The sequence below is a fragment of the Dasypus novemcinctus genome, chromosome 11, assembly GCF_030445035.2.
Source record: "Dasypus novemcinctus isolate mDasNov1 chromosome 11, mDasNov1.1.hap2, whole genome shotgun sequence".
NCBI classification, from domain to species: Eukaryota; Metazoa; Chordata; class Mammalia; order Cingulata; family Dasypodidae; genus Dasypus; species Dasypus novemcinctus.
Window position 1 is genome coordinate 35,482,846 of NC_080683.1, and position 8,419 is coordinate 35,491,264.

General features: G+C 35.1%; 1 pseudogene; it reads right to left on the minus strand.

The window, feature by feature from the left end:
* Positions 1 to 6,455: 6,455 nt before the first annotated feature.
* LOC139439942 (tigger transposable element-derived protein 1-like) lies at positions 6,456 to 8,180 on the minus strand (annotated as a pseudogene).
* Between the last annotated feature and the right edge of the window lie 239 nt (positions 8,181 to 8,419).

Below are 8,419 nucleotides of genomic sequence, written 5' to 3' on the forward strand. Positions count from 1 at the left end.
AAAGATCACACAGATGCTTATATGAAAAATTTATTGCAGAGGTGTGTTTCTAGTTAAGATGGGGTAGACACACCTGCTTCTCCCACTAAATGCAACTAATACCAGGAATAAATTCAAGGAGCATCTACCTTAGCTCTGAAAATGAAATAATGGCAGGAGAAGTGGTGAATTTCCTGTTTGTTTTTTTTTTTATTTAATTTTTTATTCCCAGTCTGTACTCACAGGCAAAACAAATCCTAGAACTATGCACTGGGTGCAGACAGAAAGAGCTCCAAGAGCAGCCATCTCTTTTTGCTCCAATGAGCAAGAAAGGGAGTCTTCACAGAACAGAGTAAGGGAAATTACCTTTTTTTGGTCCTATTCCTGCTCTCAGACAAACCTCATCCTGAAGCTAGAACCCTGTGGTGACAATGGTTACAGGAAAGGCCTCTAAAGCTCTGAGGGGCAGAAATCCTTCTTTCTCACTGAACTAAGTAGGAATTTATCTCAGAAATGCAAGACAAGTTCTATATTTAAAAATATATGAAATCCACTAAATTAAAAGACTAAAAGAAAAAAAAAAGCACATGATCAGAAGAAGAGATGTAATATATTGACAAAAGTCAATATCCATTCCTGAATAAAAATTCTCAGCATGCTAGGAATATAAGGGAACTTCTACTGATGTGGGCTATGGGTGGGAGGCTCTTTGTCTCTTCAGAGATAACCTTAACCTAAACTGTCTGTCCTGACTTGTGGGTGTGGAATGGTAAGAGGCTGCAGTTCTGCCCTTGGTGACCATGGCAGCGACTCCAGTCCCAGGAAACAGTTTAACAATGCAAAGTCTATAAACTTTAAATATTCAGGGAAAATGCAAGCCATATGTGCAAAAAGCTCATCTTTAATGTATGAAGTTCATGCTAAAAGCTTACCTAGGATGTGGAAGATAGATGCTAATTCACGCCTATTGAGAACTGAAACAAAAGGACCATATGGCCTTTCCTCTCTGTATAAAAGGGACTCAAAAATCTTGTTTGGGGCTTGGGATTGAAACAGAAAGCTCCCAAGTCCAGCCGGCCATCAATAAACCATTTTTCCTTCTCAAAATCATTCCTGAGTCCTGGACTCTCTATACGCAAATAATTGAACCTCTCTGGAATTCTACAACACTACCACTTCATAGAAGGCATCTACATAAAACTCATTAAATATCCTGCTAAATGGTAAAAGGTCGTCTGCCTTCTTCTGAGATCAGGAAAAATGAAAAGGTACTTACAATCACAATTCATTTGCAATATCCTGCTGGTAGTCCTAACCAGTGCAATAAGGCAAGAAAAAGAAATAAAAGGCATAGAGATTAGAAGGAAGAAATAAAATAGGTGATATTCACAGGTGACAAAATTGTCTATGTAGAAAATCCTAAGGAATCTAATGCAAAGTTCCTAGATCAAATAAGTGAGTTTAGTAGGACCGCAGAAGGCAAGGTCAATGGACATAAAGTAATTGTATTTCTGTATTCTAGCAATCAGAAATTAGGGACCAAAATTAAAGAAAAACAATTTTCATGCAAAAATTGAAATACCTAGATAACAGCCTGACAAACCATGCATAGGATCTATTGGTATGTTGAAAACTACAAAATGCTGAAGAAACAAATCAATGAGTAAAATAGATGGAAAGATATGCCATACGCATGGGTTGGAAGATGCATTTCTTTGCAATTTTGATCTACAGATTTAACACAACAGAGTCAAAACTTCAGAAGAATTTTTCATGCAATATATTGTTATAGGTCTGAGAAATAAGATGAAAAATGCTTAATAAATAAATTAGTTCATTAAGATACTCTGCAAAGCTATTGTAATAAAACAGTAGAACTTTGTGTAAGAAAAGTAAGTGAATCAATGGAACAGAAAAGATCAAAATCAGACTTATGTCCTTATGATAACTTAATATAAATTAAAGTTGCTGCCACAAATTTTTAAAGAAATGACATGTTATTCAACACAGGATGTTGGAATAATTCTCTAGTTGTGTTTAGTGGACACTGCAATATATTCAGATTACTCTGGATTCCTTATATTCTTTCTTTTTGTGCCTTCTACAGCTTTGTTCTTTTTCTTTTTTTTTTTTCTGTTCTTTTGCCTATCACATCTGCAAATACTGAAGCTATTTTGTTCATGTGCAGAGATCAGCAAGTGCCTGGTAATTCATGTTCCTTTAGGGAAATTCTTAAGCAAATATTTGAATGCCAGACTCCCTTGTCTGAGTGGAAGCAAATTTAGAGGTGGGGTTACTGCATCTTCAGCTTAGACAATAGAGTGTCTTAATTGGGGCTCAGGCACTTTATGTAGAAAAATAAAGCAGATATTCAACATTGTATCATATAAAAGTTGAATTCAAATAGATTAGTAACCTAAATGTGGCAGATATGATATAAATTTAATAAGAGAGATTCTAATTCTAATTAGAAATAAAATTCTAATATGTTTCTTTCTATCTATCTAGTCATACATACATACACACAGACATATGTATAGTTCATTAAACATGTGTTTCTAATATTCTCATTCATTGTCATAAATAGGCATGTATGGACATTTTTATTGCAATGCTATTTGTGGGGACAGGACAATGGAAATAACCTGGATGTTCATAACTGAGGGAGTAGATAAAAAATAAGTGAAAGGTATACCATGGAGTATGATGTAGCAGATGAAATTAGTTATAAATATATATGAAAATAGAAGTTCCTCAAAATCATTACTGAGGGAAAAGAGCAATAAATATAATAAAACAAAATTATTCCATTTATGAAACTAAAAATACCTGCATATAAATCAACAATATACTTTATATAGCAACAAAAATAGTAAATTGGAGACAAAATATTTGCCTATGGTGAGGAATAGAAGTGGGAAATGGAGATAAAAGTTAATTAATATATAAAACAAGAAGGTGGGGGAAGATCCTCAAGTCATGTTAGAAATTAGGAATATGAATATAAAAACATGAGATATATTTCACATCTTTTAGATTTGTAATAATTTTTTTAAAATTAATTATTTAATACCAAATATTTAGAAGAATTTGGGATAAAAAACACTCTCATTCAAGGCCAGTAAAAGTATGCACTTATACAATTATTTTGGAAAAGAGTGTAAAATTACCTAGTAAAATGCAATACATGTCTAATTTACAAATTAGCAATTTGAACTACCGCTTATTTACCTTAGAAAAATTCTAGCAATTGGTACCAAGAGATAAATAAAATGATGTCTTTTGTAGCATTTTATAGAAGTGGAAAACTAAAAACAGCTCAATGTTCATCAACAGAAGATGAGATATACACATTCATACCACGGAAGACCATATATCAGTGAAAATGTATTAATATGGATGGACCACAAAAACTTAATATTGAGGAAACAGAAAGTAAGTGGTAGAAATCACTCAAAAAGATTCCAATTTTATCAAGTTCCAAAACAGGCTAAACAAAATAATGTTGTTAAGGAGTACATACAAAGATGGTAAAAATACAAAGGAAAATACAAATTATAATTCAGGAGAGCTTCTCCCTTGGGGATGGGAAAGAGAGAAAATGATGCATTGGATTGATGTGCCTTAAAGTTTCTCTGTATGTTTAAAACCTGAGAGGCAATTACCCAGGTGCTTATTTTATTACTGGTTTTCAATCTATTCTGATTTGTTTTGTATACTAATTTGTGTATATATAGTTTACAACTATAAATAAGTGAAAACTGAGTGGGAGGAATTGTGTAGATACTATTTCAAAGATTTATGTATCTTTAGAAATGTTTTAAAAAGAAACAAAAATCACAAAATTGAACTGCCAATTACCAGGGACAACTTACTAAGAACAAATTACAAACAAAGAAATATAAAACCACACTTCCAGTGTATATTTTAAAAATAACTCTCAAAGGGGTACACTTAGAATATAAATATGAATGGAGCATACTTAAAGCCAAATATACAATATGCACAGAATTGTGTATATTTAAATATTTACATTAAATAGAAGAGCATTTAAAGAAACCATGATATAATAATAATGGAGGGCATACAATAACAGCAACGAAAATCCTTGTCTTTATGTTATGGCAAGCAATTAATCAGTCATGAAACCAGATCTTCTTAAGTAATTAAAAAGAAGAATAATTCCTAAGCTTGTAGTGATGTAGTTCTTAGGAAAAATATATGGGCAATATGGTTCAAAACCAAATCATTGTTTATGTAATCACATAAGCCTTGCCATATTGCAGAGAACCAGGGGCGACCAGTATATTTATTTGATGTGAACTAGGGACAACCCATGTGACCATAAGTGAACTCACTCTAAAATTTTACTGACAGAGCAGCAAAAACCCTCCTCCAGGCACAGTTGAGGAGCTGAGAAATCACCCTAAGTGCTCTGTCCCTACTAGTTCTTGCCCTTCACTAACCGCAGCACTCCAATAGCTTGTGCAGTTTCACCAACCCATAAACAGTCCATAAATTTATCAACTCAGAAAGATCACACAAATTTCATGTTAATCCCTTAGGATACTGCTCACCTCTTGCTGGGGAAGTCAGAGATACATTTAGAAATTAAAACCAAGGATAATTTCTGTGCTTGTAGTGATGTAGCTCTCAGAAAAAATATATGGACAATATGGTTCAGGCTTATGTTATGAAATAAGCCCTGCCACACTGGCCATCTCCCAGCCCTTGTTTAACCTCACTTCCTTTCCTATCCTGTGCAGATGTTTAGCATGTTTCCATTCTATAAACTAAGCTAGACATTAAGTTTAATAAAAATGCCTAGTCTTGCCTTAAATCTGGAACCTGAAATGGGCAAACCAGGGTTGTATGAATACTCTGTCCTCGGGTAGCATATATTTGTCCCTCCTCTCCTAAGCAAAGTGGGACATGTGGGGCTGCCCTCCACCAACCTGAGCATTTGGCCTCCCTGGAGGACCAGCGTGATGGGATCTTTTCCTGCTCTTTCAGACCCTTCAGACTTTGTGAATAATAAAGTAGTCATTTGCAGGAAGTTTTTGTTGTGCCTGAGTCTGTGTTCCCAAGATGCAACATATAGTAACTGGTTGCAATCCCTTTTAAGTTTTCCCAGGGCTGATTTTTGGGAGAAAATTTAGGAAACTGAGGCCATTTGCCAAATTGTTCCCTTTTATCTTTTCATATTTTCCCTCCTCATTCTTTCATGGAAAAGGGGAGATGAAAACCACTGAAAAAATGTTGACATAAGCATATCTTCATAATTCTGAAGGTTTGTGTTTAGGATTATTTACCATGAATTTGTAGGTTTATTTCCTTCTATAATCTAGGTCATATCTAGGTTCACCCAGAGAAGGAAAACACTAATGAAGCTGGTGCGCACCATTGATTTATTTTTAGTATCAGATTTCCTTGAGCTCCTTATTGAAGTTTCCCAATAACCAAATTCCCATCCCATTCTTTGACTTAAGGCCTTTAATAACCATTTACAAGGGCTTATTTTTCTATTTTGAGCTTCAGTCTGTCTCATATAAATTATGTTTCCTAAAATTGAAACTCCTAATAATATGTGATTGCCCCTTAAATCTCAGTCAGTCACAATCTGGTCTATCCAAAATCAGATAAAGACTTTGAATTTCTCTTCTTGGTTTCAAACTTCCCACTGAAAAAAACTACTTGAATAAATTTGGATCCCATCCTTCCCATAACTAGCTTCTCTGTTGAACTTGTGGCCTATTATCTGCTTCCTTGGCTTTACCTGGCATCGAGCCTTCCTGCTTCCTGAGGCTGAACCAGAGTGCTGTAAATACTTGTATTTACCAATATTGAATATCTGTATTTATAACCATTCAATATTTGTCTCACAGACTAGTTTTTGTCACTGGGGAAAGGCATTTCTAGTATCTATCAGATAAGTAAATAAAAACCTGTGAACTAGGAGGTAAAAACTTAAATGCCTATATATCTCCATGACAGATAAGTGAATAGGTGGAACTTTCCTGGGGTAGGACAGTAAGAAATTCTAAGAAGCCATTCAAAAGCAAGTTATTTCTAAGATTCTGTTAAGTGTAAGTCAAAAAAGAAAGAAAACAAGTGTGGTCTATATTGCCATTTTGACCCTTGAGAAATTCTCCACTCCTACTAAGACATTCCCCTTCTGTCCAAATATGTTGCTTCTGCCCTCCCTCCCAGAGGCTGCATCCATTCATTACATGAGTTCTTATTTTCTGTCCATCAGGAGTGCTCACATTGTCTATTTTTATGTACAGGCATACCTCAGAGATCTTGCAGGTTTGGTACCAGGCCACCACAATAAAGCAAGTAATATGATATTTTTTCTATCTCCCAGTGCATGTAAGAATTATTTTTGCATCATACTGTAAAGTATTAAGAATGAAAAGGTATTATGTCTAAAAATGTACATACCTTAACATAAAAATACTTTATTGCTTAAAAAGCTAACCATCATCAAAGCTTTCAGCAACTTGTAATCTTTTCTGCTGGTGGAGGTCTTGCCTCAATATTGATGGCTGCTCCCTGATCAGGATCATGGTTGAAGGTTGTGGTGGCTGGGGCAATTTTAAAAATAAGACAATGAAGGTAGCTGCATTGGTTGACTTTTCCTTTCATGAAAGATTTCTCTGTAACATGTGATACTGTTTGGTAGTATTTTACACACAGAAGAACTTCTTTCAAAATTGGAGTGAACCCTTTCAAATCCCGCAGGTGCTTTATCAACTAAGTTTATGTAATATTCTAATTCCTTTGTTGTAATTTCAGCAATGTTCACAACATCTTCACCAGGAATAGATTCCATCTCAAGAAATCACTTTCTTTGCTTATCAATCTGAAGCAACTTCTCATTTGTTCAAGTTTTAATATGAGATTGCTGCATGCAATTCAGTCACATCTTCATACTCCACTTCTAATTGTAGTTTTCTTGCTATTTCCACCACAGCTGCAGTTACTTCTTCCACTGAAATCTTGAACACATCAAAGACACCTAAGCCAGTTGGAGTCAACTTCTTCCAAACTGTTAATGTTGATATTTTGACTTTCTCCCATGGATCATGAATATTCTTAATGGCATCTAAAATGGTGAATCCTTTGCAGCATGTTTTCAATTGACTTTGCCCAAATCCTTCAGAGGAATCACTATCTAAGGCAGCTATAGCCTTAAAAAATGTATTTCTTAAATAATAAAACTTGAAAGTCAAAATTACTCCTTGATTCAGGGGCTGCAGAATCAATGTCATGTTAGCAGGCAGGAAAAACACATTAATCTCATTGTACATCTCCGTCTGAGGTCTTGGCTGACCAGATGCATTGTCAATAAGCAGTAATATTTAGGAAGGAATCTTTTTGTCTGAACAATAGTTCTCAAGAGTGGGCTTACAATATTCAGTATCCAGGTTGTTAAACTGATGTGCTGACATCTAAGCTCTGTTCCATGCATAGAGCACAGGCAGAATAGATTTAACTATAATTCTTACGGACCTTATGAGTTTTTGAAAGGTATGAGCATTGGCTTCAACTTAATGTTTCCAGCTTCATTAGACCCTGAGAAGAGAGGCAGCCTGTCCTTGGAAGCTTTGAAATCAGATATTGACTTCTTTCTACCTATGAAAAACTTAGATCACTTCTTCCAATAGAAGGCTGTTTCATCTACATTGAAAATTTTTTGTATAGCCACCTTTATCAGTTATCTTAGCCAGGTCTTCTGTATAAGTTGCTGTAGCTTCTACATCAGCACTTGGAGCTTTATCTTGCACTTTTAGGTTATGGAGATGGCCTCTTTCTTTAAACTTCATGAACCCACCTCTGCTAGCTTCAAATTTTTCTTCTTCTCAGGCTTCATAGAATTGAAAAGAGTTAGGGCCATGCTCTGAATGGGGCTTTGGTTTAAGGGAATGTTGTCGCTAGTTTGATATTCTATCCAAAGTACTTGCACATTCTTATTAGCAATATGGCTGTGTCACCTTATCATTTCTGTGAGCACTGGAGTGCAATTTAAATTTTCTTCAAGAAATTTTCCTTTACATTCACTACTTTGCTAAATGTTTGGCATGAGAGGACTAGATTTGTGCTTATCCTGGCTTTCCTCATTAAGCTTAATCATTTCTTGTTTCACTTAAAGTGAGAGACCTTTAACTCTTCCTTTCAGTTTAACATTTAGAGGCCATTGTAGGGTTGCTAATTGGCCTAATTTCAATATGGCTGTATCTCAGGAAAGAGTAGTCCCAAGGAAAGGGAAAGAAATGGGGGAATAGCCAGTCAGTGGAGCAGTCAGAACACACACAGCATTTTTGGGTTAGGCTCGCCATTTTATGGGCATGGTTCCTGGCACCCCAAAACAATGACAACAGTAACATTAAAAATCACAGATAATTGATCACTATAACTAATATAATATTTTAAAAGT